Here is a 17968-nt window from a genome sequence, read left to right on the forward strand (position 1 = left end):
GCTGGCGTCTGATTGGTCGTGTGCGATGTCAGAAGACGCTGCCGCTTGCTCAACGCCCTCCCACGCAGCGAACAAGCGCCACCAACTTCATAGAACGAATCAGTGCAGATGGTGATTAGTTCGGTCTCGTTCACCCAAACAATTCGTTCAAAAAGAACGAATCGTTCGCGACCGATACAACACTAACGAGACGGGCTTCCTACGTCATCGCCAACACATGGTTTCGCGGGTGATTCAAAATAAGCTGGCGCACCGAGACAACAATGAGCTGACAGGTGCCACTGACACACCCAACTCGCATCTTCAAACCTCAATTCAATCGGATTCGTTGTTAATCATTTACGTTCGGGTCGGGTCGGACTTCTTCTCTCGCTAACTTTTTAAAAATAAATATACTGTATATTTATTGTATATGAATTTTAAACTAAGGAATACTTGTTATAAAATAAATAAATTCTATAAAACAGAGAAGGGGCGCTGTCATGAGCTGCAGGAGAGCCATGCAGTGCATTGTTTGCGCACATGAACGCTCTGGGGCTCTCCGTGAGTCTGCAACTCTGCAACCTTTCCTTTCCTTTTCGAATTTCGATATGGATATGATATTAGTCAAACATCTTTATTATCATTTGTTTCGAGGGCCACACCTCTTCATGCAAAGGTGGACATCGTGAAGTTTGTGGTGTTCCTTAAAATGTTCTTATTTTGTTTCATTGTTCCTTAAGGCAGGTTGTTCTTTTGTGTGTGTTCTGATCCGAGTCATTAAAATAATGTCATTTAAAAGTATTTTAGTTTATTTTTGTATATGCTGCTGTTCTCTCCTTGTCAGAGAGGTGCGTCCATGAGAGCACAATATCCCACACAGAAATATATTTAACAAACCTATCCAGCATTATTTCGTTGTGTACATATATTTATAATGATCAAAAAAGTATGTAGACTATTTAAACATTATGAAAAATTGCATTTTTTTCTGCCAACTCGAAGGAATTAAAGCAAATGTCTGTTGCTGCATTTTGCCAAGGAAATGAAGCATGAACTATCCACCTGATAGAACAGACACACAAATATAAAAATATAAATGTTTATTGAATATGCATTTTACAGTCTTGTTTAACTGGGAGAATTTGTTACAAAAGACAGGCTTTAATTTGTTATCATTATGCACGTAGGCGTCGTCACAAATGTGATCACACAAAACACAACAATTTTCCAAGCAGTGCTCTGTCCAGGTCTGACTGATGCATTGCATCCCTGCATTTCCTCCTTCTGGGTCCTCATAAATAGAAAAATAAAACTTCGGCTTTTTTTCCCCGCTCGGCCATGCAAGTTAAGTTAATTGCTCGGGCTCGGGCTTTAATACACGCGGGCCGGGCCGGGTCGGGTCAGGTCGGGCTGGATTTTTTAGGCCCGATCTAGGCTCTACTTTCAAGTAACACACGCACATTCATTCACATCACAAATCCCTGCCCTTTTGACACCATCAAATCCATGGTATCATTTTAATCCCTCTGCCTGTCATGACCTTTATTTTCCACATGATGGCGCAATAGAACAAATGAAGCCTCATGATGCTTCGGCCCAGGAGCGAACCAGTTTGATGGAAAGCCTCATTGCTTCATGATGCTTCAGTTTGCCATCACTGCCTCCACCCCTGGCAGGTGCAGACAACAGTGGGTTAATCGGCGTTGTATTTGGCTGACCTGGGTTCGTTGCTCTCGTTTTGCGCGGCGTGATGTCAAGCTTTTTTCCTCAATGTTGCGTGCGGGCCAGTCCTCCCTTCTCTTTTTCTGCCCCGTGTCTTCTGGCTGAGGCGTATTTATGTCCACTTCACATTCCTCCCCACCAATCCGCATCGCATGGCACTGATTGAGCGTGATCGGGAACACCTGGGGGGAAAGATTGCATACACGTTCGCCGGCCACGCCCACCCGCTCTCGGCTGTCAGCCCGCTGCCTCCATCGTTACATTTTCACACATCTGAGATTTTATGTTTATTGTCCAATAATCGTAACATGCATTTGTTACATTTTTGATGCATTTTTATGCATTATAAATAATTTATCTCTGAAATATTTGGGTGGCTTAGGACGGATTAGGGCATTTACATGGAAAACGCGTCTCTACTTATAGAACCAATTACTTTCGTAAGTAGAGGTACCACTGTACATAGAATAACCTGTAATAATATTGGAGTCAAGAGATAAAAACAACAATGACATATTGTGTTGCTCAGTCTGCTCTGGTAATCGAGGTTGAAAGCCTCGGGTTTGTTGTCTTTGTCACCGTTTTCTCATTCTGAATTTTCCTCCTCCTCCAAATACAACTCAAACATAAGTATATGGCATATATCACAGGCTACCTCTGGATCAACGATACAGGTAGTACCCAGGTTGCGACGTAACCGATTTATTAGGGCTAATTAATTTAAATTGTTGATCCCTTCATTAATTACTATGCATGACTACAGTATAAGTGCGGTCCGGTTTCCTTTGTTGCACTCAGACTTGTTTGACGTCATACCAGCCCTATTTTCTGTTAGTTTCGAGCGTTGCTTTTACATTGAGAAGCAGAGGTGAACGCCAGTTAACATTTCAAGTAAGCAGAGAAACGGTAAATGGCGCGGGCCAGGTAATGGCACACCCCGTTAGCTCGCTATTAGCCCGCTAGCTTATTGAGCAGCTTTCATTTTCACCGCTGGACCGGGGCCACTAATAGCTGACATTTTCCTTGTTGAATTGCCCAAGATTGGGACCTTATTTCCCTCGGTATTATTGTGCAGCCATTGAGGTACTGTATGTTTTTGTGAGCAAACATGTCTCTGTTTATTTACTTTAAAGGATGAGAGTGGTGACATACGGTGACATATTAATAAATGTCTTTTTTAAAAAGAACTATGGTGTGATCAGTGTTACCAAGGGGGAGTAATGTCTATCTATTTTTTTACTTTAGCTATCCAAAATACGTCATAATAATAAAATATTTTTAGAGAGGGTAACTAGGGATACTTGAAGGGTTAATTCCAACTTACGCGGAAATTCGGGTTACGTCACCAGTATAAGAACAGAACTCATTTGTAACCCTGGGACTATTTGTATTGTTCGAAAGATCCACACGTGAACTCGAATTGCTAATAGCTAGTCCTCCACTGTGTTCAATGTTAAATGCGCTGAAATCGTTACTCAAGTGACGTCATCACCAAGATGGAGGCGCTACACGGCAGATTTAAAGATGAATTTCTCCTCATTCATACTCTGCCCAAATGTCGTATATAGTTGAACCATCTTCATGTATGATTTTAATTCCAATAATGCTATTAAAGATTTAATTTTAGGTGTTTATATAATAATATAATAATTCATTCCTGGCCTTTTAATGACCAGATTCAAATGACTGAATACAAGCAATTATGGAGAATATGCATTCAAAATAAGGGCAAATTCCATGTCACCTTCTGTTTTGCTTATCCCATGGCCATCCGCTATGCAGCCTCTGTGTCATTTATATCTAATGTGTTGTGGAAATGCAAGCTGGCAGGCAGGTCAGCAGGCAGATGGCCAAATAACACAGTCAGTCCGTGGTGGGGATTGGATTAACATGACTATCTAATTGCATTTGAGAAGTCAGCAAAAGCGTATCAGGACAAATTAAAAATGGCATGTCAATGCTAAATGAGAAAATAAAGCACCAACGACCAAGATTTTACATTTGAGAAGTATAAATATGGCATGATTGGATAAGAAACCAATTCTGGAAAACTGCGCAACTGGTTGACATTTAAAAAATATAAAAAAAGAGAGAATGCAACAGAGAATGAAAATTTTCAACCGAGGTAGGTGTGACTAGCAGAGGTGGGTAGAGTAGCCAAAATTTTTACTCAAGTAGGATTAAGTGTCATGCCTTGAGTTGACTTTTGTTAAGATTTTGCCCAAGTGTGACTGTTGTGTTACGGTAAGAGCACGGATGGACACAAGCTTGGCTTCCTGAACACTCCTTTACTTCCGTATCCACACACGCTAACAACACACTAACTCCACCCACATATCCCACAATCCCATGGTATTAAACTGTCTATATATATACAGCATATATATATATATCTTACAGACACAACATTTCCCCCTCCCACCGGAAAGTGCAACTGAGAACAAACAACTAACAAGAAGAATAACATGCAACATAAACTATTGTCGGTAGTCCCACACCCAACCTAGGTATGATATGATGTAACATAGTCCCGAAGAGTAACCGGCCGAGCTCGGACCCTCACTGGCCTGGCATCCAGCTGCTGTGGCGCCTGGAGCTGGGGAGCAACCGGTTCCTCTGGTACGGCCCACACTGGAGGTGCAGGTGGTCCAGGATCCACTTTTAGTGGAACTCTAAGTGCAGCTCCATCTGGAGGTGAAGGCGGTGGAACCTTTCTCAGTCTGCAGGCATGCCAACGGGAGCCATCGTCCAAAAGGAAAGTCGCACGGCCCAGAATCCGTATGACTTGCCTTGGTTGCGACCAGAAAGATGACATCTTGTTGAGGCGTTGTGGCCGCCGAGTCCTAACCCAGTCCGACACCTGGATCGTTGTTGGACGTGCCCTGCGCCTCCGGTCCACTTGCTCCTTCGTCTTCCGCTGCCGTACTGCCACAACCTCCTTTGTCTGCGCGAGTGAGGGCCTGATTGGCAACAAAGTGGGGGCCCGAAGCCTGTGCAGCGGAAGTTCAATGTCCCGTCCTAACATAAGCTGCGCTGGGGACACTTGAGTCGTGGAATGGGGGCTCGCCCTGTAGTGTAACAATGTTTGGTTGAGAGCAACTGGAAAACTACAGCCTTGTGCCATGTGAGCACGGATACCATTTTTCAGCGTAGCATTGAAACGCTCCACACCTCCATTTGCCTGAGGGTGGTAAAAGGCGGTTCGAATGTGCTTGATGCTTCTGCTGGCGAGGAAATCCACAAATTCCGCTGATGTCAACTGAGGGCCATTGTCAGTCGTCACAGTCTTTGGCAGCCCCCAGCGAGCAAACAGATCATCAAGAATTTGGATTACAGCACAGGACGTCACCGTACCCACTGGAACCACCTCAGGCCACTTGGAGTGGAGATCATACACAACCACAAGGAAGCGCTGGTGGCGAGGAACATTACGGCCATGGATTTCACCACATATATCCAACTGCACGTGGGCCCATGGTTGAGAAGGCCATGCAAGTGGTTGTAAGGGAGCAGCGGGTGGAGGCCCTGCCTTGCCACTGAGGAGGCAAGCAGAGCAGTCACGGACCAGATGCTCAATGTCCTGGTCAATTGCTGGCCACCACACGAACTCACGGCACCTTTGCTTGAGCTTAACCACTCCAAGGTGGCCCTCATGTGCCATCGCCAGCACACGAGCACGTAGGGTGGTCGGAATAATGGTACGGAGTCCCCTTGACACACATGTGTCAGCCCAGCAGGACAACTCATCCTTCACCTTAGCAAATGGCTTTAGCTCCTCAGGAAATTTGGCAGGCCAGCCCAGTCTAATATATGTGCGGAGCTTGCACAAAATCGGATCCTTATCAGATTCAGCTTGCAGTTCCTCCAGCTTGACTGTAGACTGCAAAGGTGCGTACAATGTCTGTATAAGGATCGGTTCCTCGTCCTCTGCTTGCCTAGACAGCATGGGTGGGACAGAAGGCTTTGAGGCTGCAATAGAACGAGAGAGGAGGTCAGCTACAACATTTTCCCTGCCTGGAGTGAATACAAGATCATAGTCGTATTGCCGGAGGCGATCGGCCCAGCGGTGGAGTCGCAGCGGCTTGTGTCCGGTGCCGGATGTGGCAAGCACCGTAGTCAGGGCTTGGTGGTCTGTTCTGATGGTGAAGTGCCGACCATAGAGGAACATGTGCCACCGTTCGCATGCCCATACGCAGGCGAGCGCCTCACGTTCGCCAACCGAGTAGCGCTGCTCCGTCTCAGAAAGAGCGCGAGATGCGAAGGCAATTGGCCTCTCTACTCCATCCTGCAGCTGGGAAAGGACAGCACCAACTGCAGCCGTAGATGCATCGCAGGTCAGGATGGTTGGGCTGTTAATATCAAAATGAGCCAGGATCGGAGGGGATATCAGCCGGTCTTTCAGGGCAGCGAAGGCAGCAGAGCATTGTGAAGACCACACCCATGGCTCATTCACCTTCAATAAGCGACGCAAGGGTGCTGTGGTGTCAGAATAGTGGGGCAGAAAACGCATGTAATAAGCAGTCATCCCGAGAAATGAAGCAACCTCGGCCGCAGAGGTCGGTTCAGGAATGCGCCGCACCGCCTCAACGCTGGACGACAGGGGCACAATTCCTTTCGCTGAAAGACGGAACCCGAGGAAGTCCACAGCTTCAGCTGCGAATAAGCATTTGTCAGCGTTCAGAGTGACATGATGTTTCTCCAGGGCGTCAAACACACTGTGTAGGCGGGCATCATGGGTGGCCTGGTCCGCTGCGTGGACCACTATGTCATCTAAGTAGACAGCAGTTCCTGGAAGCCCCGCCAAAATCGTTGACATAATTTTCTGAAAGCAGCTGGGTGCTGAGCTCAAACCAAACGGCATGCGTGTGTATCTGAAAACCCCCGAGTGAGTCACAAATGCAGTCAGGTCCCGGCTGGTGGGATGCAGAGGCACTTGGAGGTAGCCTTGTCGTAGATCAAGCTTTGAAAAAACTGTTGAGCTATGAAAAAGGGCTGTGAGCTCCTCCACTGTGGGCAACGGGTACTTGTCCGGAATGATGGCCTTGTTGACCTGCCGTAGGTCAACGCATATCCTGAGTCCCCCTGACTTCTTTTTGGCGACCACCAAATTGGAGACCCATGGCGAAGCATTAATGGGCTCAATGATGCCATCCAGTAACATGGAGGACAGTTCGGCTGAGACCCCATCCCTGAGCGCAAGTGGCACGCGCCTGAGAGGCTGGATTACTGGCACAACCCCTGGATCTACACGAGGGCGGTGATTGAAAGCCGTAATACATCCCAAACCATCGAACAATGCTGGACATTTGTTTTGAAGCGATGCAGGTAGGACCTGCATTATAGCCTGGCCGCTGTTGTCCATCATTGAAAAGCCCAGTTCTATAAACAGGTCCAAGCCAAGCAGGTTGGCCCCCTGGCGTGCCACTGTGAATGGGAAGGATGGTAGATGCTTTGACCCGTAGCTGACCGGCAGATTAAGGGTGCCCATCACGTCGATTTTTGAATTTCCATACCCCTGCAGAGGGAGTCTGGGACGAGGGCCAAGCTGAAGATGGTGAAAGAACATCCTATAGGTTGCATAATTGAGCAGTGACGCTGCAGCTCCAGTATCCACCAGCAATGGAATGCCCACCTCTCCCAGTTGGACAGTGCATGTCTTGAATGACGCACTGGTAGATAGGACATTACTAATGTCAGCAGAGCCTGTGGCAGATCGAGAACTGCAAACCGGATTGTTAGGTGAGGTGACGTGGTATGTAGCTGAACGACATAACTTAGCAAAATGATTGAGTTTTCCACAGTTTCTGCACGTTTGACCGCGTGCGGGGCAGTCTGGTGCTCTTGTTATATGTGTAAATGAGCCACAGTTGCTGCAGTGTCTCCTATCTCCCCCACGAGGGCGCTGTCTGACCATTTGTAACATTGCAACGTCAGCCTCCCTGCCTGCAGTGTCTGGAGCTGATGCATGTTGAGATGGTGGTTGTCGTACCACGTGCTGCGTCGGCATTTGTTGGACGTACATGTTTTCGGTGGAATTCAGCAAAGAAGAACATTCAAGTGCCGACTCCACTTGAAGTGCTATTTTGATGGCGTCAGCGAGTGACAGATCGTCAGATTCCATTAAGAGTTTTTCTCTCGTTTTTTCACATGATGTGCCTTCAATCATTTGATCTCGTATCATTTGATCCTGCAGCGCGCCGTAGTCACAGTGACTAGCAAGGCCGCGGAGGTCTGCAACGAAGGACTGAATTGACTCGCCCGGTCGCTGATGGCGCTTCCGCAGTTTGTATCTGCGCATCAGAACTCTCTGTTTCCCCGTGAAGTGAGCCGTCAGTAACAACACAGCCGCATCGAACGTCGTAGCGGACCCAAGCGCTTCCAAAATGCGCTGTCCTTCGATGCCGAGGCAGTGGATGAGAAGAGCCAATTTGCGCCTATCCGGCATCTGCTCGTCGGTGAACCCCATTGCAACAACGTAGGCATTGAAACCTGTTAGCCATCGGCCCCACGGCACGACGGGCTCTCCCGGTACCGGCAGGAACGGGTCCGGTGGAGGAAGGTTAAAGCCAGCCATCTTCGTCGCCAAATTGTTGTGTTACGGTAAGAGCACAGATGGACACAAGCTTGGCTTCCTGAACACTCCTTTACTTCCGTATCCACACACGCTAACAACACACTAACTCCACCCACATATCCCACAATCCCATGGTATTAAACTGTCTATATATATACAGCATATATATATATATCTTACAGACACAACAGTGACTGGTCATTATGATTACTCATTGATTTCACCTGTTGTGGCCTGCTCCTGGTCTCTCGACCAATCTGCTCCCTCTTGTATCAACCACCTGTTGCTCATTGCTCGTTACCCCTTGTCTGTATTTAAGCTCCTAGTTTGTGTTCACTTCTTGTTGGGTTATTGTCAATCCATGTGTCCATCCAAGTGTTTATCTGAGCGTCGTCTGTTCCTGCGTCTGATTCTCGCCGTTTAAGTGATGATCAGATGAAGCCTCACGAGGTATTGAACTACTTAAGCCACTTGGTTCGCGAAAGGGTTCATTTCTTGGAGCTTCATATGTGCATGGTCCCACCTACTAGCTAAGTGTACAATCACAGTCAGGTGTCTCCCAACCACATGAGTGATTTGTTCATTTTTGTGTGTGTGTCTGTTGGGAAGGAAATATTTGGCAAATATTGTCTATGTCCTCAATTTACATCAATTATCCAGACATGGCGCCCCGCATACGCATAACACGCACTGCGCGTAGGGCACCAACTGCCTGAAGGGGCACCAAAAAAAATCGCAAATTTGGCAGAAGTTTATTCTTGAAAGGAAATGTCATCGAAAAGACAACAAAAGTCGGGGGCGGAAAAAAGGAAGAGGAAAAAGCAGCGAGATGATGCCCGCGCATCACTTGCAGGTAAGAATGTTTTGTTTTTCTTTTTTTAAACAATTGTTTATTTATTATCAGCTACGTTTACATGACTACAATAATCTGATAACTGGGATTAACCATGTAATGACAATAATGAGATTTGACGCATTTACACAGGAAAAACCTGGTTTACATGCTAAGTCAATAGTTCGATTTCTTTCCAAGTACATGACGTAAAACTCTTGGTCTCAGCATAGGCCTTCCTCCATGTCTACCAAAAACCCATGCTTGCTTGAAGTTGTCCCACTGAACCTCTTCAAATGCGAGTGTGGCAGTTGCGTTACACAAGCTTGCTAACTGCAGAGTAGGCCCATAGGCTGAAAGCGAATCAGTTTGGCGTCCCTAAGGCCTCTTTAGCGACATCCGCTTTTCCATTTGTACACATGTGCAGAGATAGCGGTGTTTATCAGATAAAGGATAGCGGATCATGCTCTTTACATGACCACTTGAATAATCTGGTAACTCCAGAAATCGGGTTATGATCGGTTTATTAGTGTGCACAACCAAAAAAAAAACACTCAAAACGCTGTGGTGGAAATGATGTGACTTGCAAATTCATTGCACAATGAAAATTAAATGGAATGTTACAAGACATACCGGTAGTGGTTTTATGCAACGACTATGTTGATACCGAAATTTTTCCATTAGTAAGAAGCCGTAGTCATTTTCGAGAGGTTCAGAGGCCAAGAGCGACATCTGCTGGTGAAACTAATTAGAAAAAAAAACAATCTTAAAGCTATGTAGGTTTTCCCCTTTCATATTCATTATTTCCACATTATGTCCAGAATGTTTATATAGTGCCCTATCAGTCCATGTCTATAAAAGTATAATATTAAAGTTTTCATCTGTGTTTTAACTATGGGCCTGCATAATACTATAATTAATTTAGAAAATGTTTGTACCATGGTTCAAAACAATATTTCACCGTATAATCCCTGAATGTTTTGTCTTGTATTTCTGATTCAGGATCAATGCTTCAATATATCAAAGGAGGAACCCAAGGCCAAGCAAAAGATTCAGATGAACAACCATCCACAAGCAGTCAAGATCAGCCATCCACCAGCAGGCCTATAGACTTTGCAGCAGCACCCAGTCCTGACCAACAACCATCTACCACTACAACTCACCATGCAACCACCACCTCAGAGGGCAGAGTTTGTCCTGTCACTGAGAGGCCATCAGCATGTGACAGTTCAGAGACAGGTGTGCCCCCTCCAACAGATCAGACACATTTTAGATGCAGATCGTGTGGAAATCGTACGGAGGGGTCCTCTCAAAACCAGCCCTGATTTTAATGTTCCAAAGGGACCCGATGGAAGAGCATTTCACACCAGCCTCCAGTTCAGTATCCTTCCAAATGGAGAAAAGGTTAAAAGAAGCTGGCTTGTGTACTCTCCAAAGAACAATGCTGTGTTCTGCTTCGCATGCAAGCTTTTTAGTATCAAGGACATTAAGCTGACTGCAGAAGGCAACAGTGATTGGTCGAACATCACCAGCAGTTTTAGGGGTCATGAGAGTAGCCAAGACCATACACAGAGCATGCTGAAGTGGAGAGAACTTGACACTAGGCTAAAAAAGGGCAAGCCAATAGATCAGCAGGAGTTATCATAGGGGCTCTTCTGACCGTTTGTATGAGCCAGAACACCCCCCCCCCCCCCCCTTCCAATCAGTTACAAAATTGTTCAAAAATCCTCTCAGGCTAACATTTCGGTATCAAGTTAACTGTTAAAAACAGTAAATAAAATTCTCAAGTCCCCATTCTGTGTCAGTAGCTACATTCCATTAGCTATCTATTAGCAATCAACTACATTCAATTGATTTAATGATGTGAATCAACTGTTAAAGTGGTGAAAATTTCTCCCTTTATTCTATAATTTCCCTTCTGTCTACTTGCTACTAGCTGATAAAAATGTCCCTCAAACCTGTGACTACCTGATGAGCAGTGAAACGACCCCAACAACTTCTCTGATCCTTCTACTGAAAGCGCGTCTTCTTAAATCCATGTCTCCACTGGAGGAGGACAGTAAGACAGTCAGAGAGGCAAAAATGGCAGTTGCTAAAGACCAAGAGAACCGATACACTGACCCGAACCTGAAAAGCTACCTCCAAAAATCTACTGCCTTGGATCCCAGGTTCAAGACCCTACCTTCGCTGGATGAGACATCTAAGCTTCAAGTCTACAAGGATTGCACCAGTGACATCCTGGAGCAGGTATAATATTTATTATTCTAACACTTGTTATTTATAAAACCCAATTTATTTTTGCTGCATGATCCAATCAGGGTAATGTGTGATATGAAGTCTACAATGTTAATTATAATAATTAGTGCTCAGACCATACACCGCACTATGCACATAGTCCCGCAAACAGTTTGTTGAAGACATGTCAACAAAGCACATGGATTAGTGGAACCATGTCCTATGGTCTGATGAGACGGGCGGGCTTTCTTGTGTACAGTCTTCAGAAGAGGCGTCCTCCTAGGGTGACAGCCATGCACACCAATTTGATGTAGAGTGCGGCGTATGGTCTGATCACTAACAGGCTGACCCCCCACCTCTTCAATCTCTGCAGCAATGCTGACAGCACTCCTGTAAAGAGTCACATGACATTTTGGAGGGAAAATGAAAAGCAGTACTCAATTTGGACATTTGGGGATGTACGTTTTTTTCAAAGGGGTGTACTCACTTTTGTTGCCAAGGGGTTTAGATAGTAATAGCTATATTTTCAGGGGAAAATAAATGAACTCTATTATATAAGCTGCACACAGACTACTTTTCATTGCGTCATTTTGTCAGTGTTGTCCCATGAAAAGATATACTTAAATGTCTGCAGAAATGCAAGGGGTGTACTCACTTTTGTGATACATTGTATATGGCATTGAGGTTTCATGTTAAAAGGACTTGTGTTTTAATTCAAAATAGTGACATGTCATGTGTTTTAATGCAGTTGAGGATGGTCACATGGTGACCACTACTCCACAGTGTATGAGCAGTACAACTCGGCAGGTAATTAAAACTCATAACATTGCATGACCTCTAAATTATGCTGTCCATAAAGTATGTAGGAGCAGCCTTCAGTATGACTTCATGTTCTCTTTTCAGGCATGGGAGACTGCTAATAAATGAATATTGTGACACATCCTTCTTGTCTTATTTATTTCAATTGTGTCATTGATTGAAGAATTGTTCGGCAATTGCATCCCTCACTACACGTCCTGTGGGATAGTCAAGGGTCATGGGGTCATTGACATCTCGGGGGAGAGGATTGTGGATTGGTACCCTCTTTTCTTATTGTGGCTATATTGTGCAGTACCACTCATGCTGCTATTGTCTGGCAGGCCCTCTCGGGCTTCACGCGAAGGCCTTTCAGACATGCAAATCGAGCCTTCAAAATGCCAAATGTGTTCTCCATTCTGACCCTAGTGACACTGTGGGCATTGTTGAAGGCTCTCTGAGCCCTTGATTGTGGGTCTGCAAATGGTGTCATCAGGTGTTTGACACGGGTAGCCACGGTCCCCCAGCAGGATTCCATCAAAACGCCCTTACAGTAGATGAAATGGAGGCAGGTTAGTGTGAAACAATGGCCTAGAAGTAGCATGCTGATTGTATCCTAAAAAGATGGGCTATTTATTCTGTTCAACATGTAGGATCTTACCTTCTTGGAATCCCTGTGATAGTAGTGATTCCCGGAAAATGCGGGCATCATGTACAGACCCTGGCCATCTTGGATCCACACTTGTTCCCATGTACTGGTGATCACATGTCATCCAAGAATATATGCAAAGGTGAGGAACAAGGGGTTCAGGCACTTGTCACCCCTGAAATTCAAACCATATGAGGGACAAGAAGTAATGCAAAATGGGACCAGTTGACAGGTTAATTTAGAGATATGGCCACTACCTATTTCAATGTATACCTATAAATTACATCTTTTACCTGCACCTGGTATGATGGGATTTCCTGTTCACAAAATCCCCCTCATGCTCTCCCAGGGGTGCACTAATGGGGATGTGGGTACAATCAATTACTCCTATTACTCTTGGGAAACCTATATTATTTGTCAAATCAGTTACTGGTCATAATTCGGTTTTGGATAAAAGGCGAAACAGCCAATTGCATATAATGATTAGTAGCCAATTACCCACGATTGCATAGAAGCCTTTTTTGATTTGTAGTGCAGTTAGATGGCCAGGGAACATGACAAATGCATCCACCAGTTTAGTATGAGCAAGTACCACTTTCCGAATTGCACGGCATACAGTGTTCTTACTCAGATGTTCAGCATCACAGATGGAATACATGTATTGTCCGCTGGCAAAATAGCACAACGACAGGCACACAATCCGCCCGGTTGTGAGGGCCTGACTTTGGCGGGTTACATTAGTGATGTCCGCCTCGATCAACTGGCACAGGTAACAAATTCCCTCAGCTGAAAATCTATATCATGTAGAACATAGTCCGGGTACGCCAGCGGATTCTGGCGGTCTCTAAAAACCCGTGCCCTCCGAAGAGAGCCCCTCACAATCCGCGCGCCAATGTCGGACGGGTCGTCCAGCTATGCTGTCATTGTCAAGAGGAGACATCCACAGAGGAGTGCTGTTTAGAGTATGGTTAATTGGAATCCTGGGGTTAAGCAAGATCTAACTCTTGATACTACCAGGTTTGACGTGCTGCGTGTGTTGCCATGGCAACACTCCTGGTTCCGACATATCCACCTTTCGTAGTCCCAGTTAGCCGGGAAGATAGGCTGCAAGTGATGAAGTTACCCTGCTAAGCCAGAAAACCGGCTTCATAGTATAGGCCACTGCTCAGGTCCTTTTCTGTGACTGTGGAGGTAGAGGTCCGTGCATACAGATTGGCATCCTGCATTCATGTGGATGATGATCCTTTCAAATGGTGGAAGATGAATGAGTCCAGCTTTCCTCATCTCTCAAAACTTGCTCGACTTCACCTCTGTGTCCTTGGAACGTCTGTCGCAAGTGAAAGAATTTTCTCCACGGCAGGGGACATTGTTGAAGCAACCCGCTCTCGTCTTGCGGCAGACAATGTTGATAACTTATTTTTCTGCAGAAAATTTTAAAGATTGAGTAGACTGTGTTTACAGCTGTCAAAACTCAAGTTGCACTTTGCTTTGTTCTAATTGTTTACACAGTTCAGTTTTTCTTTTAGTAAATCAATTTGAGTGGTTCACATGCTTTACAAACAGTAAGATTGTTCTAAGCACTTGAAATACATTTCTTCATGTGAGTAAGCACATAAATATTACGCATGAAAATGCATGTTTATATTTTGTCATTTTTGCTTGTTAGCAAAAATAAATATTAATCGAAAAAGGAATAACACTTGCATTTTTTGTTCGAGCATTAAATGTATTGAGTCGAACAGAAAATCGTGTACCTCATATCGAAATCGTATCGAACCGTGACTTAACTTTATCGTTGCATCCCTACACAGTACGCGCTTCGCAGAAATGTCCCTTCATTACTCGACACACGCTTCGAAGACTGCGCACCTCATTTCATCACTAACTATTTAGTTCACTGCCACCCAGCCTTGCCTCCCTGCTGGTTTCCCTGCATTTAGGTCCACGCTCCCTGATTGCAACATTACGTCAAAATAATTGTGCTCAGGTAAAAGTAGTCACCCCAAAAATGTACTCAAGTACAACAAAAGAACACTCAATTAGAAACTTCCATTTTTTTTTTTTTTTTTTTTTTTTAAGCAATGGTATATTTTTGGCTTTTATGAACTTATTATTATACTGTATTATAACCTATTACATAATCATATTAGACCAAAGAATCAAACAAAAATCCGATTAGAAAAATCTAGAGATATCAGACCTGACCCATCCAAAGAAAATGAGTGCCCTCTAGAGGAGACAATATTTCCTACTATGAAAGAAAATGACATCTAATTAAAAGGCTTAAGGAACATCAAAAAAGAAATTCAACGTAATTGTTGTATGAGTGTCCCATTACTCACATAGAGGGGAGAGCAAGGCTCTGTCAGACGTGGTGCATCCACGAAGACTAGCGTGAGACTAGTACTGTCATCAGATAGAGTTTATTTGGCTATTTTTGTCTTAACGTGATCGCATGTACAGTATAATAAACGTTGTTTGATCATGTGACTACTGTAGTTTATTTTGACACCTTCCCATCCGCTTGAGCTCAGCAGATAACGCACGTTTTACTATATACTGTATATAGACCCTACCCACCGACGTCACAAAACCACGTGCTCGCTGTATGGTTCCGCCCATTTGTCCGTCATTTTGTCTCTGTATTAGCATTGGTTTCAATTGATCGAGGAATTTAAAATGCATTTCATGGAAGACCCGGTGCTTTCTGATGCCGTAAACTCACTGGATGTGTTGCATAAAAGGCGTTATGTGGAAAAGCTTCGTTCTATACAGTCGCCAGATCCATATTTGATGCCCAAATCGATGTTTTTCGACCCACTGTCTTCGCCCTGTCTGCCTGACATCTGCTACACTGATATTATCTTGTCCACACAAAATCAGCCTATTCTCACGAAAATTTGAAAAACTTCAAGAGCTTGGAGGCTTATAAATACTTCGTTGCTGGTTGGGTGAAACAGGTCCTCGTCCACGAAAATTCGGCAGAATCTATCTTGTGCTTGGAAAGGTGAGTTACGAAATTTTCAATTCAAAATCTTTTGTTATTGCTAACATCCACTGTCAAGTCTAATGTATTTCATGTCGTTTGTCAATGGAGTTAAGGCTTTTAATGTTTATATGGTTTAGCGATAGCACTCTCACTACATACATACGTGTATGTTGTCGGCGATTAGCCTAGCAATGATCTTAATTGTGGTTATTTGTCAGCCCAAAACCCTCTAAGTATATCTTAACTGCATCTTACCGGATATAAAATGACTACTACATAGTCTGTGGTGATTTTTTTTGGTGCCCAGTTTTCACGTCGAATTGCAGCCGTCCATATCGCTCTCCTCTTTGGATCCCTCGGAATACGGTAAATTCAATTCTCTCCTTCCATCTTCTCTGTTAGTGCAACCAACAGCCACACACGCCTTCACCATTTTGATTATTAATGTTAAGGAGCAGAAAAACACGCCGTAAATAGGAGGAATGTACGTAGCCGTAACAGGTTAACACTATGTTTTGACGGACAATTGGGCGGTACCATTCAGGAGAGCGGAGTTGTGACGTCACGTGGGTAGGGTCTATATATCGCAAAAGTGTGCAACGTGATCGTGGAGAACTTAAACACATACAAAACCAAGTGAATCAAACAAACGTATCCAATATGAGCGTGCGAATCAAATACAAGCAGTCAACAGAAAATTGGCACCCTGCCCCCTCTCTTCCTACCTCAAAACCTTCCCAGGTAGTCACAGGTGATATTTATTAGGTGACAGAGACGCATCCACTCCACGCACACATCCTCATTAACCTTTTGCAACACCAGATGCTCAGATTCCTGCCTCTAACATTCAGATTCAGAGATTTATTTGTCATTGACACCAGCAATCACAAGATGACACCAGATGCAACGAAATTCCATTCGATGAGTGAGCATCGGGCCGCTGCAGACTTTGTTCCACGCCGCCACTTCTCTCTTCAGAAATTACAGAGCAAGTTACAAGCAGACACACATATATCATACAACATAGCATGGATATGACACAACGCACAGGTCACGTGCAGGGATTTTTTGTACGAAAAAAAAAAATTACCAGTCATGGCTGGAGAGAGGGGGGTGAAATCAGTGAAAAAGGCGGTGGAGGACTGAACGGGGGAAGAATCGTGTGTATCAGTATTTGTACGTGTCTAGACAAAATAAGGCCTTGGGAAGAGATCAAGGGCAAATGGTAGGAACATCTGTGCGGCTCTCCCCAGGAAAAGGGGTAGGAAGATAAGGGTGCTCAGGAAAGGAGAGGAAAATGACAGTCAAATTAAGATGAATAAATAATTTACTATGTCCAAATGCTGTTGGTCTTCAGTCAAATTTGTGCTCCTCATGGCATAGGTGAGATATCAGGTCCCTTAAGTCATTGCCAATAGTCGCGGTCTGCCTCAACAGTTCAGTCACCTGCCCCGACAGTTCCGTCACTTGGCAAAATATAGTATCCACTTTTCTCCATCCTTCCTCATTGTGGCATTGGAAGATCGGACAGAGAAATGGCACCGTGGACTCACAGTTCGGTCCGATCCTCGACACGATCTTCCAATGCCTTGAATCGCACCGTTTGATCTGTGGTCAATTTGTTGATTTCCTTGAAAGCTGCCATCTTGGAAACTTTCCAGTAGATCAGGGCACCTCCTAAGCCAAGCAGAAGGAACCCCACAGCCAACACGCCAAACAGCCAAATATCGTCAGTTTCTGAGGGAATTGACACAAGACCATCATCTCCATAAAAGTTCTGCACAGGTCCACCACCCGTTGACTGAAAGAATCTGTTATCCTGCGCACACCTCCGCAGAGCAAAGTTCGCTCAGCTTGGTGAGTAGGTTGCTCCAAATAGTTGGACACACATTCTGTGATCCTCTAGGGGTTTTGTGAAGTCTCTACTTGGCCACCAAAGGAATCTTTTTAGGTTGCACTCTTCTGGTTGTACTCGTACCTGATGATACATGGCTTCAATATATGTAATCAAAACTACAAGTTATTTTCTGAATCTGGTGATGACACCAAATAAAAAGCTGGTAAGGTCAGGTCCTTGTAATAGCTCAGAGTTTAGCGAGTTCAGTCGAAATCTGGGGACTATTTGTACTTCAAAAATACAAATGACTTGTCAATTTTTTTTTTAAAACTTGCACCAATAAGATATATGCT

General features: G+C 44.6%; 1 pseudogene; it reads right to left on the reverse strand.

Annotated features, from left to right (window-relative positions):
* Positions 1 to 12314: 12314 nt before the first annotated feature.
* LOC130918997 (putative nuclease HARBI1) lies at positions 12315 to 17768 on the reverse strand (annotated as a pseudogene).
* Positions 17769 to 17968: the final 200 nt, after the last annotated feature.

Source organism: Corythoichthys intestinalis, chromosome 7 (assembly GCF_030265065.1).
Source record: "Corythoichthys intestinalis isolate RoL2023-P3 chromosome 7, ASM3026506v1, whole genome shotgun sequence".
In the NCBI taxonomy this organism is placed as follows: Eukaryota; Metazoa; Chordata; class Actinopteri; order Syngnathiformes; family Syngnathidae; genus Corythoichthys; species Corythoichthys intestinalis.